General features: G+C 34.4%; 1 long non-coding RNA gene across 2 annotated transcripts in view; it reads left to right on the plus strand.

Annotated features, from left to right (window-relative positions):
* Window positions 1-13,937: 13,937 nt before the first annotated feature.
* LOC143666094 (uncharacterized) overlaps window positions 13,938-20,644 on the plus strand; it is a 51,252-nt gene continuing 44,545 nt past the window's right edge. For both annotated transcript variants that reach the window (XR_013167380.1, XR_013167379.1), the window contains exon 1: window positions 13,938-14,170. This is a non-coding gene — a long non-coding RNA (uncharacterized LOC143666094). The remainder of the gene's footprint in view (window positions 14,171-20,644) is intronic.

Below are 20,644 nucleotides of genomic sequence, written 5' to 3' on the forward strand. Positions count from 1 at the left end.
TGAAAGATGGGAAACAATACGCCCTCGTTATTCCAACACCCCAAGATTACAAGTTTTCTTCAGCTTGGGAAGAGAAGGGAAAGGTTAATTTTGAATAGGACATGAATTTGAGTTTTTAAACTGAATGGATGTTTTATCACTGAAAGTAATAAAAAAGTCATGGAATCTACACAACATATCTCTAGGGGTCAGGAATTAACATTCATAAGAGCATGTTTAAATAAAGTCATTGGAAAAATATAATAAAAACCGTTTCATGTTTATGTCCCTCTAAATTCAGCCTCCTAAATAAATCAGTTACCAAGGAAGCAAAAGGAACAATTGGAACAGAAATTCTAATATGACCATGCCTGAAGAGAGCAATTCAGAGCTGAAAAAAATTAAATCACAAGCTTACATTCATAGACAGAGTAGTGTATCTCTTCAGAATCCATGTACAGTACTAGAGATGCCCTTTTGGTTTGTTGAAAATACACAGACTTAATCTCTCTAGCAACGTGGGACATGATTCCAGGGGATGAGCCTGGCCCTGGCATCGTTGGGAGTGAGAAAGCTTTCTTGACCAAAAGGGGGAAAAAATGAAACAAAATAAAGTTTCAGTGACTGAGACATTTCAAATAGAGTCAAGAGGTCATTCTGGAGGTTATTTTTATGCAGTCCATCCCCTTTCAGTCTTTGGTGTGTTGGAATAGCTTGAGAGAAATACCTGAAACTTTTAAACTGTAATCTAATAGCCTTGATTCTTGAAGATGAGTATATAACTATACAGCTTTTAGTGTGAGTGTGAAAACCTTTTCACTGATGCTCCCTTTTGGCAGTATATGGACAGATGAATAAGAAAAAAAAGACAAAAATAAAGAAATAATGGGGAGCAGATGATTTGGGTGTTCTTTTTCACTTTTAATTTTACTATTATTCTTATTTTCTTTGGAGTAATGAAAATGTTCAAAAATTGATTGTGATGATGAATGTATACTTACATGATGATACCGTGAGTCACTGATTGTACAGTTTGGATGATTATATGGTATGTGAATTTATAATGTATCTCAATAAAGAAAAATCCACAGATTTAATCAGAGCTACATGGGGGAAACCTCAGTGAATAGGTAAGGAGGGTCAGAGAAAGTGGGTTAAATGCAGAAAATATTCCAATAGAGACTACCTACCAGTTACTGTTTATTTGTGAAGATGACAAAAAGTTTACATGGGCATGTGTGCAGCAAAGTGCTAAATGTGACATCTTTGGTTGTCTGAAAATTTAAATTAAAGGCTCATGGATGACCTCTTGGAGGATAAATAGCTCTACAATCTAAATAGATTCATCAGGCACAACCCCTTAGGAATTTCTAAGATGATGGAAATAACCATACATAGAAACAATCAGAAATGAAGCCACCAGCGCGCTGTTTCCTGAACCAAGTTCTCAGATACAGCTCGCAGACCAATGATTGTTTAATTAAAATGATACTAAATACAGAATAACCATTTTATTGAGAAACATGTTGAAAAGATAGCTATAAAGCAGCCTAAACACTGCATTTCATTAAAGTATTTAACAACAATGAATAAGATTAACAATCCAGTAGAATCCAGTATAACACCAACTTAGTGTGATAGTGGATTTAGAATGGGCCAAAATACTATTGTAGAAATGGTACTATTGTACCAGTTCATACACACTACGTAAAGTGGATGTCCTCAAAATGATTGCTCCCAGTGGACACCGTGACTGTTGTTGAGAATGATCGAGTTCTGCAAGAACAGGCAGTACTAGGAAAAGTCTTAGAATATGGTGCAATTTATCTAAAATTATATTTCAGGTATTATATTCTAAGGAGAACATAAATATCCAACCATTAAGAACTTTTTGATATACATGTCAGATAAAATAAACAGAAAAAAATTATGATTTTGAGCATTTTTATTACCTTAAAATACGGTCAGGGCAAAAAAGGATAGTAGGCAATGCGTACCCATCTTGCATGTTACCTATATTTCAAATTATTTAGAGGTGTGAGGGGGGCAGTATTACATAGAACATAAAGTATTTGTATTTTTATATATGTGTTTATTTTCTGTTTTTATTTTCCAGTTTTTCTATTATGTTTCTGATTTGAATGCAAAATTTTGAATAATATGGTTTTGTATTACTGGAAGACCTTTTTTATACTTTTTAGACCAAAAAAATATTCATTCCAGGCTGGTTTATACTATATTAACAAATGATTCCATAATTTTAGCAGTTTAAGAATTTCCTGCTCATGCTTCAGGACTGCTGAGGCTGCAGCCATGCTCGATGTCATGTTCACCCTGAGACCCGGAGACTGAAAATCAGGCTCTAGGTGAAACATTTCTTAACTGGTGGGATAGGGAAAAGGACATGGCACTTCACATGCCTTCTCTACAGATTCCACTCAGACATGACACCATATCACTTTAGCTCACATTTCATTATCTTTTTACATGGAAGAACAGCAAATATTTGTAAACAATCACAACAAAATCATTTTATGATAAGTATATTTTATTTAATATTTAATTATAATATTATTGTAATTAATATTATTGAGTTTCATATATTTTTATATAATTTGCTATACCTTGGAAAAACAAAGTTACTGGGCCAGGCAGACTTATAAGATGGTTCCCAAAATTCCTGCATCTATTGGATAATCCTTTGTAATGCCTTCCTCTAGAAATATGAGAAGGATTTGTGACTATGCTGGACTTTAACTTCCATGACTGTTATTTTATATGGCAGGTATATTTTTTCAGATGTGATTAAGGAATTTAATCCGTTGATCCTGTGTTAATCAGCAGATGATAATCCTGGGTGGGCTTGACTTAATTAGATGGGCCTTTAAAATTAAGTGGGGAGATTCAGAGAAAGATAAATTGTCCTTCTGACTTTGAAATACTAAATTTCGAAGATGTAGAGAGGACTCCATGTCAGGGAATGGTGGACAGCCTCTAGGTGTTAAGATAGTCAGCAAGAAAGGGGGTAGGTATCTCAATCATATGACTACAAATACCTGATTTTTTCCAATAACCTGTGCATCTGCAAGAGTTGCCTGAGCCTCAGGACATCACAGCCCAGCTACAGCTTGAGTGAATCTCTGTGAGAACCTGAACAGAGGACCCAACTAATCAACACATAGAATCTTTTTTTTTTTTTTTGCCTGGGCAGGCACCAGGAATCTAACTCAGGTCTCCGGCATGGCAGGTGACAATTCTGCTGCTGCACCACCATCACCCACCCTTATATATAGAATCTTAATCCACAGAAAATGCAAGATGATAAATGTGTACTGGCCTCCTGCATTTGTGGCAATTTGCTACGCAGAAAAAGATACCTAATACAATTGTTAATGGAGACTTTCATAATGTTAATAATTATAACAGCTATGGTAAATAACCGTATTAGCAATGACAATCACAGTATTTCTTTGTGTAACTGAAGCTCTTGGTGAATGTCTAATTATAAACAAAAACAATGTTTGACTAATAAGAAATCAAATTATATGTACTGATTTTTCTTCCTTAATAAAATAATCACTTGTGAATTGAAGAATAATAAGCTATGACTTTATTTTACTTTTTTTATTTTACTTCAGCAGATTTACTTATGTTTTGTTTCATTCTTGCTTTTAATTAATATTATTGTTAAAACTCATTTTTAGCAGTTGTTAAATAACACTTCGACTTTGTAATTTTCTTTCAATGCTAGAATAAAACAGAAAAACAAGAGCTAAAATTAGCTATACACTTTTTTACTTATAGTGTATCTTTAATTTGCATATAACTGACAATAGTCAATAACCAATGATGATGTCATTGCATACCAACAAGGGATTTCAGCTTCTGCTAAACAAGGAATGAGCATCACTGGAATGAGCATTACTCACATCATGACAATGAGGAAAAAAACATAATTCATAGAATTTTGCTTGTTTGTTATTTTAAAATTCTTCAACACGCTGTGAGATCACAGGCTATCAATTGCCTGCAATCCAAGAAAATGCAGATGTCTCCAATAAGGGACGGGAAATAAGACAGAGACGTGAAGAAGACAAGGCTGCGTATAAATGGGTAAGCAAAATTCATCTAAAATTGTTGCCAATTTGCTATGGGCGAAGTGTATGCTACTGTGAAAATAGAGAAGCCCTGGGAGCCACTGCACATGAGGAGTCCACATCTATCGATGTGTCCTTTTCCGCAGACATGTATTGGTTGCTCATGAGGAAGGTTGAAGGCAGGACAACAAATAGAAAGCTTTCATTTGTTAATACGAGTGGTGCAGGAACGGAGGAAAGTTGTTTCAGCTACAGTTGAAAAATCACAAAGCCCTGCCTGGACAACTTTTAGCTATGAAACTAAGGATGTAAGGCACTGTGGGAATCCCGGGTTCGATTGCCTAGTCCATGAACTTCCCAAAAACAAACAAGCAAACAAAATGCAACAAATGGTGCTGCAGTAATGGGATACTCACATGGAAAAAAGAATGAAATGTGGAGCCCCCCCTACACAGCAGACAAAAAAAAAAAAAAAAGACTTAAGTTGCTGTGGGAGGGCAACAAACCCTGCCAAACACAAGGCAAGAGAAGACGTACAGAGGGAAAAATAAAGGAAAAGAACACTCTATTCCTGAGGGTGGGGCATGGACTGTACTGGGCCAAGAAAAAAGGAATTTACCACCGCTGGGAAAGGACAAAATCACTGTGAAGGCCACACCATGAGACCCTTGAACTGTGCAAGAATGAGTCTATGGTGGACACAGAGAGTACTCACCTCTGATTACTTTGTGGCGACCCACCCCTAAACTAGCAAGCACTGAGAAAAGAACAAGAAAATACCACCGGAGCGGCGACAAGATGCGGTGAAAGACCACTCATGAGATACGGATAGATAGGAAGACCCAGAGAAGGCTGGTGGCAGGCCAGACCTTGAGGAAAACCCACTGGCAAACCAGCCCCAACCCTGAGCACAAGGTAACGCCAGAAGAACCTGAATCAGGAGAGGTGCTGAAGGAAGCAGAAACAATGAAACCAAAATGCAGTTGTCCTCTTTGAATTGATTAAGCCCAATGATCTAAAACCCTTATAAAAGAAAAGTTTTATCCATTTCCTGAAAAATGCTATTTACTGCATTACAATCATCTTATGAATTATGTCTGTCCCTCAATTAAGAATCAAGAACGACATAAAAACACAGGAAAAATAAAATCCACTGTCAAGAGTCAAAACAATCAACAGAACTATACTCACACAGAACGCAGATACATCAGAGAGAATATTTTAAAGCAACTCAATTTTTTTTATGTTAAAAGCTCCAATGGAGAAGGTGGAGAACATGTGAAGAGCTGATGAATTTAGCCATTGATATGAGATCAATGAGAAAAGCCAAGGTGAAATGTTAAAAAAGAAAAACCCCACAACAGGAAAGAACACATTTGCTATTCCTATCAGTATATTGTACTCTGTCAAGGCAAGTATCAGTGAGTTTCATGATAGATCAACATTAATTATCAGAGGGAAATACAAGGGATGTAAGAATTAAAACAAAAAAGAAAGGTAGAGCACTGCAAAGTTGTGGGACTCTTTCAAATGATATGTCAATCTTATAATTGAAATCTCAAAAGTAGAAAAGATAGAGAAGGAGGAAAAAAACATTTTGGAAGAGGTTATGGCTGAGAATTTTACCAAGATAAAAAAGAGAGAAAAACTTCTTCCAATTCAATAAGTTCAGAGGACACCAAGAAGGATAAATATCAATAGCACATATGAAGCCAAACCCATTTACATATATCATATACAAAGCACTGAAAATTTAAATTAAAGAAAAAGTTTTGAAGAGAAAAAAGTAACGTTATGGAGGAAAATATTTGAGATTTATAACAATTGTAAAATACAGAACCAGAGTAAAAGGGAATTTCATAAATCATTTGCCCAAAAAATATTTTACATAAATGGTTCTTGTAAGTTTTCTTAAGTGTTCAAAAGAGAGGGATTTATAATAATTTTCTCTTAAATTGGATCACCGTCTATATGATTGCAATGGCTGACTGAAATACCAAAAAGAGAGAAAATGTAAAATATACCCCCAAGAATGCACAATAAATCTCCATAATTTGCCCCCAATATACTTTCTAATAACCTTAATGGAGTCCACTTTAGCATGACCCAAATACTAAGCATTTTTATGTAAAACAGTGAGGTTTATAGCATCATTTCCATTGTATAAATGAAAGACTAATAATGAGAGAGTTGTAACAGTTGCATGAAATCAAATAGTGAGCAAGTGTCAGAAGAGGGATTTGATTCCTGGCTGTCTCTAATTTAATCATTCTTCTCTCATCTATGACTCTTCTGAGGGAATATTTCCTTTAAAAAAGTTATCGATTTTTTATGTAAATTTGTTCTGTTGTGAAAAAGCTTTATTGTAGCCTATCAACTTTCAATATAAGTAAGCCTATTTCATATTTTGAATGTTGTTTTCCATGAACACTCTTTTAAATCTGTGCAATTAATACTTATATGCGTGACTCAAAAATAATCTTCCTAAATACAGTTCTTGATTAGATTTCACTGCTTTCCAATCACCTCTTCTATGTGGATGCCATGGAAGTGGCTGGGCCTGTGGGTATGGGGATCAGATAAGATGTGCTCTAACACACAGGAGGGTCTCTATGTGGAAAAGAGGTCTTGGAGGTGGGATGCTTGCTCTCAGTTTGATCCCATTTCTTCATTAAAACAATACAAATTTTGTGATACACAGGCTTTATCAACAATCATCCTCCTAGGAGGTCACCCTCCTAAATAATAATGAAAAGTGAGTTCTAGTGCTCTTTCTATCGTGCCACAATAATTTACGTTAAAGCATGCTCAATAACGATGTTGATTTTGATGCATGAGAAAAACTGTTTATAATTTTAATTAAAATCATCTCAGACATCCATAAAAAATTAATTGTATTCTAATTTGAGATGAGATGTAAATGTATTCCAGAAGGAGGATGGGGTATATTTGAGGATGTTAGGTTTTGTTGAATAATGTATCTCAAATTTCAGAACTTTATGCATGTTTAACTTTTGATTATTTGACTTTTACATTTCTAAAATAAAACTGTGCAGTGATTTACAGTGTAAAAACACTTTTCATTTAAAAAAAAATAATTTCCTTAATCTTGGCTAACATAATGGATAGTGGACCATTAGTCTAAAATATTGTAAAATTGAATGATGCACAAATATATGTATTTAGTTAGGGCATCAGCTATTGTCCAGTGTCCCATTTATGTAAAAAGTAAGTTATTAAAAATAGAAAATATCCTATTTAGTAACTTAGGTTACTCAAGCAAATACAATGGAATGGGGTGGCTTAAGCAATGGAAATTTATTGGTTTACAGTTTTGAGGAAAGTCAGATAAAGGCATCATCAAAATGATGTTTTCGCCCTGAAAACTGTGGTCTTAGGGTGCTGGCTGCCAGCAATCTTTAGCTTATTTGTCACATGGCAATCCATATAGTATGGTCTGCTAGTTACTCTCTTGTCTTCTGATTTCCATTGATGTAGCTTCTTTTCTCCTGTGGCCTTCTCTCTTCTGTCTGAGTTTCATTCTCTTACAAATAACTCCAGTAATAGGATTAAGACCCATCCTGATTCAGGTGGGCCATACCTTCTGAAGTAACCTCATCAAAAGGTTCTACTTACAGTGGGTTCACAACCACAGGAAAGGACTAAATGTGAAACACGTTTTTTCTGGGGTATGTACCGTTTCAGATCAATTTACCCTATATGTTCAAACATATACTTTTACTACAAATTACTGTATATTGATATGAGAATATTTTATGCATACAATTAAAATAATATTTGCAAATATTTATTAAATTCTTACTCTTTGTAAATTACTGCAACATATTTTCAAAAGATATTAGCTGTTATCCTCACAGGAACCCTAAGAGGAAGATATTATTTCACACATTTTATAGGTGAAGAGATTGAAGACTTCATGAGACCTAAAAACATTTCCAAGTCATTCAAAGAGTGAAAAAGACATATTCGGCTCCAAACCGTTTAAAAATGCATATTTATCCAAAATGACCTGGTAACTATCACAACATAACTTTAAGTATTAAAAGAAGAATCCTGCAGTATTCATTAAATTAAAGTATAAATGTTTTATGTATAATTCATATGCATTTATATGTAGTTTGGAGAGAAGCAATTTTTAAATGTAGATTCAAGAATGTCTTTCTCTGATTTCTATTTCATTCCATGCTAACTATATCTTGATGTGACAGGATTATAGATGAATTTTCTTTTTCTTTTCTATGCCTTAGGTGTATCTTTTAAAACTCCACAGTGAGCATGCATGGAATCATGTTTAAAATGAAAACAGTTGTATCATGATTCAATTGTCTCTATAATCATCATCATTATAAATTCTGTAGTCAGAACTGGATAATTATTAATTTTGGAATAATTTGTTAGCCTCTGAATTGAAAAGAAAGTTTCTGCAAGTGTAGCATCACTCTGCCTTTGATTAAGTGAGGGCATATGAGATCAAATAGCCAAATTTCAATGAATTATATTCATTAACTTCAGACTGCAACTAAGACTTTAGCTAACTACCCTATATAATTCGATTGTAAGTATGCCTAGAGGAAGAGACTTCAATGTCTGAAACCTCAAAAAAAATGAATAAAAAGCCTACTCACATTCCCTGACTATGCACCCCTCCCCCCAAAAAAAGGTCTATTTACCACATTGCTGATAATGACGTAGTAATATATCAATCTTTGAAAGACAGTAAAGGCCCTATCTTTAGCAAAAAATATATATTTCATTGAAAAGATATTTTCAGTTATTTCTTAAAGAAATCTTAGGGTTTTTGTATGTTACCCCACTTTGCCTATTATCTTTAATATTTATCCCCAGAGAATTCCTTATACTGGATTATGAAGTATAAAAGAAAAGGTCCCCGGAATCCTCAGTGCAACATTTCACTTAACGTTTAAGAAAGAAAATCTACCTATTTTCAAACTAGGCTTATTCTATACTAATTTTAGATCATGGCTGGTACATAAATAAAACATAATCACTTGGAAAAAGTTTCATTTTTAGAGAAAATCTTGACATTTGCCTTACTTTCGGTAGATATTATTTATTTAAGTCTTTCTATCATTCCTTCGTTTGGGTATCTTCCCTTGGCCTATTTCACGTTACAGCTACAGTAGAAAGTATTTGTCCACAGCTGAACCAGTTATTTCATATGTCCTTGGAATTTGAGTCCTGTACGTAGAAACAAAGGAACAGAAAGGAGTGAGGACTGATCAAATGAAAGATCTTTTACTTAGATTCCCATAGGTACTCTGACTCCTGTCCTTCACAAAGCTTGTTTGATTTTCTGTTCTGTTGATCTAACCCAAACGTAACATCCTTCTTTTGCCACATTAGTAAAATATCATTTCAGTTGCTTAAGGTTATATTATAGAGATAATTCATCATTTTGCACCACACACACGCACTTTGTAAAGATTTTTTTGTAGACTACATCAAAGTGGAATGTATGATTTATCCCATAATAGTCATCATCTATATGTGACTGTTTAAAAATTACTATTTAAAATGACAAATATTATGTCAATTTTAAGTCATTAGAGGTTTTTGCTGAGCATATGGTAGCATGTCCATAGCACTCTACGTCACAGGAGAAAAAACAATGCTACAGGCTGATATTTAGAATCCCTTAGATCCTCTCTATAGTTGCCTTTTAATTTTTCCATGGTTCACTTAGTGTTCCAATAAATTCATATTTTAGAAAAATGTCAATTATAAGATGAAACTTCTGAAAACCACAAAATCTAAGAAAAAATATTTGTAAACTTCAATCATTCATTTATTCAGAGGCTCTCCATATATTGCTAGTTTTGCTCTGAGAACTTCCCTTTGACTATCGGTCTTTAAGAACTTCTTATCTTCACTACCCATACTGGGATATCAGATATTTTCATATAAATGCTTTACAGTAATATCTGCAATATTAATTAAATTTATAGTCTTCCATAGTAATCCATACTAAAGCAAAGGAGTCTTTAAACAAATTTGGTAAAATAAAATTCAAGCTGTTACTAAACTTGTTCAGTTTTCAGCCCATTTGGATTTCATCTGTACATTTTCAATAAAAATTATTGTCATTTGTGTTATACAGTTTAAAATTCTAGCCTAAAAAGTGATTTCTACTGGATTATTCTAACTAACACAACTGGAAGACTAAAATTAGAGAAGTTTCAAATAAGAACAAATCTATATCACTTATGTTCAGGATTATGTAAGTTAATTTTTGGAAGTTTGTAAAATATAAAATTTAGCAATTTTCACAGATGACAAAAATTTATTTTCATATGACTTGTTTACAAATTATGTACTACTGATACAGGTATATTATTTTTTCAATAACAATAGACATATCAAAAGGTATTAATAAATCCTTATTAAATAATGAACATTTAATTCTCTAATCACATATATAATAAAATATGGTTCTATCATTGTTAATTCATAATTCCTGTCTTTTAAAAAATATTTTCTGGTTTAAAGGAATTCCATGAAAAATTCAAATTTTTTGTTTTCTAAGATTTGTTCTTAAATTTTTTTGATAATACATCATAATCAAAGTGACACTTTTTTAAATATTATAAATAAAATAGTCATTGAAAAAATTAAGTATACGTATTTTCAATTTGCTCTTTGATTATTATTAATAACAGCATGGAAAACTTTGTCAGGATCAGTTTACAAATTAAAACATAATGAAGCACTAAAATAAACGATCCTTTCAAAGTAGGCAATGTCAACAATGCATATAAGAAAAACAAAGTGTATTGGTAGAGCAGGTCTGTGACCTTGCAGTATAAAAAAAGGTGATCATGAAGAAAATGTTTTTTGGTGACTCAGTAGCATGTGGAAGTAATTCATGGTGATATAAGCAAATAAATATTATATAAGTTAATAAAATTGTTGAGTCAAATATTCATATTCTGTCCTAGAGCAGCGTAGTACTATGTTTCACTGAATATTCTACTCAACAAAAACTGTATAAAAATGAACCTACTCTTGGTTTATGATATACAAACTATTTCTGTATGAAAATGTGTATGTGTAATAAAGTAAACCTTTTATTTAGTCTTGCGAGCTATTGGACTTTAGAAAAGTAATTTCACATTACATGTGGTCATCTGAGATTTGTTTTTTATACCCAGCATTATGTTACAAAGGAGAATCCATATATTTCACATGTAGCTGCAATTAATATATTTTCATTGATATACATAGTTCATTGTATGGATACATAAAAATGTATTTGTTTATCCATTCTCATGTCAGTAATACTTTGGTTTCCAGTTTTCTTCTATTACAAATTGTGCTTTTGTACACATGCTTGTGTATCTTCCAATGTACACATGAAAATTATCTCTCTACATATCTATCTAAAAGTGAAAACATTGAATCATAGAGTAAGAATTATTTTAATGTTTAATGTTAAGTACAAACTGTTTTCCGAAATGGCTATAAAAGAAAACTCATGCATCTATATTCTCTGCAATATTTGATATTTTAGATTAATTTCTATAAGCTCTATAGGTGTAAACTATTGCATTGTGTCCTACACTCTCATTTTTCCTAATAAATGATGAGATAGAATACCCTTCATATATATAATGACTTTTAATTTCTTTGTTCTTTTAAGCAATGTCAGCTCATCATTTTGCACAGTGTTCTACTAGCCAATTCAATTGTAAAGGAGTCCTTTTAATGCCCCTATTACAAATTACTTGTCAATTATATGTGTGAAAAAAAAATCACGTTATTACTTTCTCATTTTAATGGAGTGATATATTTTATAAACAAGTTTCAAAAATATGAAAAGAAAGAAAAATAGATATATTTAATTGTATGAAAAGAAATTCTGTCAACCAACAGATGTTTGAAAAAGTAAAAAAAACGAGCTAAAAATTGGGAGAAAAATAGGTTCCATGCATGAAATTGACAGAGAATTATATTTAAAAATTATCAGGACTGTTAGAGGCCTATCTTCAGAGAAGTTGGGGATGTTCTATGGTCCTGGAAGGAAAATAGAACTGAAACTAAGCAATGGAATTCTTCACTACAAATTGAATTCAACATGTGTTTATGAGGTATTTGGCTCATAATTTGGCAATTTGTATATGGAAATAAAATGAAGAAAGAGGTGAGGTTGACGCCTATTAACGGAATACACAAACAATGCCAACAAAAGTAAAAGGAGATGATTTTAGAGGGAAGATAATGACTTCAGTTGTTGTATACATTGATTTTTTTGTGTGTGCTGTATGGAAGGGTCACATTTCATTCTTTTTCTATATGAATACCCCATTATTGCAGAAGCATTTGTTGAATTTTTATTTCTTTGTTTATTTTTGTTGGTTTCTTTGTTTGGGAAGGGCATGGGGCGGGAATTGAACCCAGATCTCCTATATGGCAGGCAAGAATTCTACCACTGAACTACCCTTGCACCCTGATTTTTATGTGGTCTATAGGACCTCCAAAAGAAGATGTTTGATCACATTTGAGTAATATTAAGGTTTACTTCTGGTGTGTTAATTGTGTATAAATTTAATTAAACTGTTAGCAATTCAACCTAAACTAGGGTAAAAATAGAAAAAACAAGCAAAGAAATATAAGAAAATACTCTGATGAACATCCACATTTCTAAAAATTTAGTAAAAGTCATGAGAACTTTGGGAGGAAAAGCAGGAGAGAATTGTGTCAGGATTCTAAAGGCAGAACATTTCAGTAAGCAAATAAAATTGTCAAATACTGACAAGAGGTTACGTAACAAAAGAACTGGATGTTTCCAATAGTTTTAGCCACAGGTAGGTGGGCTGTGCCCTTTATAAAATCATCTGCAGATTTCAGTGGATTAAGGATATACTGAGAAGAAAGAATAGAATAATAATTTCATAATTTTATCTTTAAAATTATATAAATATAATATAGTATTTTAAATCATCATAGAAAAAATTTAAAAGTCTGATTCTTCTACTTTCAGTTTTCAATTTGTTTCATGTAACTTATCAATTCACATTTTGATTTAGACAAGCATAATGATGATAATTTCCAAAGCACAGTTTAATTTCAATAATACGTTATATGATTCAATAACGCAGTACAAACACCTTAGCTGAATCATTTTCTTTCTCATTGCTTGGTTAGAATTCTGTATGTAATTAGGTACTAAATAGAAAAATAAACAATGCATTATATAACAAAATTTGTAATTCCAGCATTTAAAAATTCTAATTTAAGTTCATAGGAATAAATAGGGCCTATTTATCGATTTAAATAGGGAAAATAATAACATCATGGCTTTAGCTTAATATTCTTATTTTGGATTATTCTTTAAGTCTGTCTTATTTCTTTGGTATAAGTACAGAATAGTGTTGGCATTTATTTATTCATTCAGCAAATATTTACCAAATATAACAAGATACAGAACATGTAATTGTGTTCTGGGCATTTATCTATTTATAAAGTCAAGAATACGAAGCATAGATAATGAAAATTTCCAAGCTTATTCTTCTTCCTCTCTTTTCCTGGACCAATTCCACATCTTTGCTTTATAATGTGATTATGAAGAAATAAAAAACAATAACTCAAAACTTATTTTCCTTTGTTAATAACTGTGCCAGTTTGAAATAATGTGTACCCCAGAAAAGCCATATTCTTTAATCTGATCCAATATTATTTAGGATGGGACTTTTTAATTAGTTTGTTTCTATGGAGATGTGACCTACCCAATTATGGGTGGAATTTTTTGATTCATTTGTTTCCATGGAGATTTTACTCATCCAGTTGGGGTGGGACCTTTTGATTAAGCGGTTTCCATGGAGATGTGTCTCCACGCATTCAAGGCGAGTGGTTTACTTCAGTTCTTTAAGATAGAACCATTTTGGAAGGAGCTTCAGAGCTGACCCAGAGAGGGGTGTTTGAAGATGCAGAAACAAAATGCTCCTGGAGAAGCCATTCAGAATGAGAAGCTGGGAGGGAAAGCTAGCACACATCAACATGTGCCTTCCCAGCTGACAGAGAAAGCCCGAATGTCATCAGCCCTTTCTTGAGTCAAGGTATGTTTCTCTGGATGCCTTAGTTTGGACATTTTTATGGCCTTAAAATGTAAACTTGTAGCTTAATAAATTCTCTTTATAAAAGCCAACCCAGGAACTTCCTGGAAGATGGCGGCTTAGTAAGACGCGCGGATCTTAGTTTCTTCTCCAGGACACCTACTAGGGGAGTAGAAACGATACAGAAAGCGCCCAAAGCCACAACAGAGATAAAAAAGACAGCGTACCCCATCCTGGAACGGCTGGCTGGCTGAGAGAAGCAGCTCGGGAGAGATCGCCGAGGCGCGCGGGCCTTACCGGGCGGGGTGGCAAGCGGCCGGAGTTACTCCCTTCCCCCTTCCCGGGCCGGCTGGGAGAATTGGAGAGGTGGTCCCCTGAAACCAAGGCGACTGGTGCCCACACCACGCGCAGCCCCCGGACCAACTGAGAGAATTGGATCGGAAACCCCCAGGCCGCGTAGAACGGTGACCCCGTGACTCCCGGGGAACGTGCACTCTCTCGGGCGGGCCGCTGCCGCTGGTGCCCTCCCGCCACGCTTGTTGCCCAGGGCCGACTAGGAAATTCGGACGGGCTCTTTCCCTGGCTGCGGCGACCAGCAACCCTCCCTGCGTTCGGACCCCGGGCCGGATCAAGCCGCTTCGGCTAGCGAACCCCCAGGACGGCGAGAGTTTTCCAAAGTTTAAGGTCCCACAGCACCTTTTACTGGTGGGACCCGCAGACAAACGTGTGCCACGAGCGCCACATACTGGGCAGGATAAGAAAAACAGAACCCAGAGATTTCACAGAAAAATATTACAACCTTGCTGGGTCCAACACCAAGAGAAATCTGAATAAATGCCCAGACGCCAGCAGCAGAAGATAACTGTCCACGCTCAAAAGATTGAGAATATGGCTCAGTCAAAGGAACAAACCAATAGCTCAAATGAGACACAAGAGCTGAGACAACTAATGCTGAATATACGAACAGAAATGGAAAACCTCTTCAAAAATGAAATCGATAAATTGAGGGAGGACATGAAGAGGACATGGGCTGAACATAAAGAAGAAATAGAAAAACTGAAAAAACAAATCGCAGAACTTATGGAAGTGAAGGATAAAGTAGCAAACATAGAAAAAATAATGGATAGCTACAATGATAGATTTAAAGAGACAGAAGATAGAATTAGTGATTTGGAGGATGGAACATCTGAATTCCAAAAAGAAACAGAAACTATAGGGAAAAGAATGGAAAAATTTGAACAGGGTATCAGGGAACTCAAGGACAATATGAACCGCACAAATATACGTGTTGTGGGTGTCCCAGAAGGAGAAGATACGGGAAAAGGAGGAGAAAAACTAATGGAAGAAATTATCACTGAAAATTTCCCAACTCTTATGAAAGACCTAAAATTACAGATCCAAGAAGTGCAGCGCACCCCAAAGAGATTAGACCCAAATAGGCGTTCTCCAAGACACTTACTAGTTAGAATGTCAGAGGTCAAAGAGAAAGAGAAGATCTTGAAAGCAGCAAGAGAAAAACAATCCATTACATACAAGGGAAACCCAATAAGACTTTGTGTAGATTTCTCAGCAGAAACCATGGAAGCTAGAAGACAGTGGGATGATATATTTAAAATACTAAAAGAGAAAAACTGCCAACCAAGACTCCTATATCCAGCAAAATTATCCATCAAAAATGAGGGAGAAATTAAAACATTCTCAGACAAAAAGACACTGAAAGAATTTGTGACCAAGAGACCAGCTCTGCAAGAAATACTAAAGGGAGCACTAGAGTCAGATACAAAAAGACAGAAGAGAGAGATATGGAAAAGAGTGTAGAAAGAAGGAAAATCAGATATGATATATATAATACAAAAGGCAAAATGTTAGAGGAAAATATTATCCAAACAGTAATAACACTAAATGTCAATGGACTGAATTCCCCAATCAAAAGACATAGATTGGCAGAATGGATTAAAAAACAGGATCCTTCTATATGCTGTCTACAGGAAACACATCTTAGACCCAAAGATAAACATAGGTTGAAAGTGAAAGGTTGGGAAAAGATATTTCATGCAAATAACAACCAGAAAAGAGCAGGAGTGGCTATACTAATATCCAACAAATTAGACTTCAAATGTAAAACAGTTAAAAGAGACAAAGAAGGACACTATATACTAATAAAAGGAACAATTAAACAAGAAGACATAACAATCATAAATATTTACGCACCGAATCAGAATGCCCCAAAATACGTGAGGAATATACTGCAAACACTGAAAAGGGAAATAGACTCATATACCATAATAGTTGGAGACTTCAACTCACCACTCTCATCAAGGGACAGAACATCTAGACAGAGGATCAACAAAGAAATAGAGAATCTGAATATTACTGTAAATGAGCTAGACTTAATAGACATTTATAGGACATTACATCCCACAACAGCAGGATACACCTTTTTCTCAAGTGCTCATGGATCATTCTCAAAGATAGACCATATGCTGGGTCACAAAGCAAGTCTTAACAAATTTAAAAAGATTGAAATCTTACACAACACTTTCTCGGACCATAAAGGAATGATGTTGGAAATCAATAATAGGCAGAGTGCCAGAAAATTCACAAATACGTGGAGGCTCAACAACACACTCCTAAACAATGACTGGGTCAAAGAAGAAATTGCAAGAGAAATTAGCAAATACCTCGAGGCGAATGAAAATGAAAACACAACATATCAAAACTTATGGGACGCAGCAAAGGCAGTGCTAAGAGGGAAATTTATTGCTCTAAATGCCTATATCAGAAAAGAAGAAAAGGCAAAAATTCAGGAATTAACTATCCATTTGGAAGAACTGGAGAAAGAACAGCAAGCTAACCCCAAAGCAAGCAAAAGGAAAGAAATAACAAAGATTAGAGCACAAATAAATGAAATTGAAAACATGAAAACAATAGAGAAAATCAATAAGGCCAGAAGTTGGTTCTATGAGAAAATCAATAAGATTGATGGGCCCTTAGCAAGACTGACAAAAAGAAGAAGAGAGAGGATGCAAATAAATAAGATCAGAAATGGAAGAGGAGACATAACTACTGACCTCACAGAAATAAAGGAGGTAATAACAGGATACTATGAACAACTTTACGCTAATAAATACAACAATTTAGAGGAAATGGACGGGTTCCTGGAAAGACATGAACAACCAACTTTGACTCAAGAAGACATAGATGACCTCAACAAACCAATCACAAGTAAAGAAATTGAATTAGTCATTCAAAAGCTTCCTAAAAAGAAAAGTCCAGGACCAGATGGCTTCACATGTGAATTCTACCAAACGTTCCAGAAAGAATTAGTACCAATTCTCTTCAAACTCTTCAAAAAAGTCGAAGTGGAGGGAAAACTACCTAATTCATTCTATGAAGCCAACATCACCCTCATACCAAAACCAGGCAAAGATATTACAAAAAAAGAAAACTACAGACCAATCTCTCTAATGAATACAGATGCAAAAATCCTCAATAAAATTCTAGCAAATCGTATCCAACAACACATTAAAAGAATTATACATCATGACCAAGTAGGATTCATCCCAGGTATGCAAGGATGGTTCAACATAAGAAAATCAATTAATGTAATACACCATATCAACAAATCAAAGCAGAAAAATCACATGATCATCTCAATTGATGCAGAGAAGGCATTCGACAAGATTCAACATACTTTCCTGTTGAAAACACTTCAAAAGATAGGAATACAAGGGAACTTCCTTAAAATGATAGAGGGAATATATGAAAAACCCACAGCTAATATCATCCTCAATGGGGAAAAATTGAAAACTTTCCCCCTAAGATCAGGAACAAGACAAGGATGTCCACTATCACCACTATTATTCAACATTGTGTTGGAGGTTCTAGCCAGAGCAATTAGACAAGAAAAAGAAATACAAGGCATCAAAATTGGAAAGGAAGAAGTAAAACTATCACTGTTTGCAGACGATATGATACTATACGTCGAAAACCCGGAAAAATCCACAACAAAACTACTAGAGCTAATAAATGAGTTCAGCAAAGTAGCAGGTTACAAGATCAACATTCAAAAATCTGTAGCATTTCTATACACTAGTAATGAACAAGCTGAGGGGGAAATCAAGAAACGAATCCCATTTACAATTGCAACTAAAAGAATAAAATACCTAGGAATAAATTTAACTAAAGAGACAAAAAACCTATATAAAGAAAACTACAAAAAACTGCTAAAAGAAATCATAGAAGACCTAAATAGATGGAAGGGCATACCGTGTTCATGGATTGGAAGACTAAATATAGTTAAGATGTCAATCCTACCTAAATTGATTTACAGATTCAATGCAATACCAATCAAAATCCCAACAACTTATTTTTCAGAAATAGAAAAACCAATAAGCAAATTTATCTGGAAGGGCAGGGTGCCCCGAATTGCTAAAAACATCTTGAGGAAAAAAAACGAAGCTGGAGGTCTCGCGCTGCCTGACTTTAAGGCATATTATGAAGCCACAGTGGTCAAAACAGCATGGTATTGGCATAAAGATAGATATATCGACCAATGGAATCGAATAGAGTGCTCAGATATAGACCCTCTCATCTATGGACATTTGATCTTTGATAAGGCAGTCAAGCCAACTCACCTGGGACAGAGCAGTCTCTTCAATAAATGGTGCCTAGAAAACTGGATATCCATATGGAAAAGAATGAAAGAAGACCCATCTCTCACACCCTATACAAAAGTTAACTCAAAATGGATCAAAGATCTAAACATTAGGTCTAAGACCATAAAACAGTTAGAGGAAAATGTTGGGAGATATCTTATGGATCTTACAACTGGAGGCGGTTTTATGGACCTTAAACCTAAAGCAAGAGCACTGAAGAAGGAAATAAATAAATGGGAACTCCTCAAAATTAAACACTTTTGTGCATCAAAGAACTTCATCAAGAAAGTAGAAAGACAGCCTTCACAATGGGAGACAATATTTGGAAATGATATATCAGATAAAGGTCTAGTATCCAGAATTTATAAAGAGATTGTTCATCTCAACAACAAAAAGACAGCCAACCCAATTACAAAATGGGAAAAAGACTTGAACAGACACCTCTCAGAAGAGGAAATACGGATGGCCAAGAGGCACATGAAGAGATGCTCAATGTCCCTGGCCATTAGAGAAATGCAAATCAAAACCACAATGAGATATCATCTCACACCCACCAGAATGGCCATTATCAACAAAACAGAAAATGACAAGTGCTGGAGAGGATGCGGAGAAAGAGGCACACTTATTCACTGTTGGTGGGAATGTCAAAGGGTGCAACCACTGTGGAAGGCAGTTTGGCGGTTCCTCGAAAGCTGAATATAGAATTGCCATACGACCCAGCAATACCATTGCTAGGTATCTACTCAAAGGACTTAAGGGCAAAGACACAAACGGACATTTGCACACCAATGTTTATAGCAGCATTATTTACAATTGCAAAGAGATGGAAACAGCCAAAATCTCCATCAACAGAAGAGTGGCTAAACAAACTGTGGTATATACATACGATGGAATATTATGCAGCTTTAAGACAAGATAAACTTATGAACCATGTAATAACATGGATGGACCTAGAGAATATTATGCTGAGTGAATCCAGCCAAAAACTAAAGGACAAATACTGTATGGTCCCACTGATGTGAACGGACATTCGAGAATAAACTTGAAATATGTCATTGGTAACAGAGTTCAGCAGGAGTTAGAAACAGGGTAAGACAATGGGTAATTGAAGCTGAAGGGATACAGACTGTGCAACAGGACTAGATACAAAAACTCAAAAATGGACAGCACAATAATACCTAATTGTAAAGTAATCATGTTAAACCCTGAATGAAGCTGCATCTGAGCTATAGGTTTTTGTTTTGTTTTGTTTTGATTTTACTATTATTACTTTTATTTTTTTCTCTATTTTAACATTCTATATCTTTTTCGGTTATGTTGCTAGTTCTTCTAAACCAATGCAAATGTACTAAGAAATGATGATCATGCATCTATGTGATGATGTTAAGAATTAATGATTGCATGTGTAGAATGGTATGATCTCTAAATGTTGGGTTAATTTCTTTTTTTCCGTTAATTAAAAAAAAAAAAAAAGAGAAGGGATAATTGGAGATGAAGGGATACAGACTGTACAACGGGACTGGATATAAAAACTCAGAAATGGACAGCACAATACTACCCAATTGTAATGCGATTATGTTAAAACACTGAATGAAGCTGCATGTGAGGTATAGGTTTTTTGTTTTTGTTTTTTTTGTTTTTTTTTCTTTCTATTATTGTTTTAATTCTTATTCTGTTGTCTTTTTATTTCTTTTTCTAAATTGATGCAAATGTACTAAGAAATGATGAATATGCAACTATGTGATGTTATTAAGAATTACTGATTGTACATGTAGATTGGAATGATTTCTAATTGTTTTGTTAATTCTTTTTTTAATTA

This window comes from Tamandua tetradactyla, chromosome 22, assembly GCF_023851605.1.
Source record: "Tamandua tetradactyla isolate mTamTet1 chromosome 22, mTamTet1.pri, whole genome shotgun sequence".
NCBI lineage: Eukaryota > Metazoa > Chordata > Mammalia > Pilosa > Myrmecophagidae > Tamandua > Tamandua tetradactyla.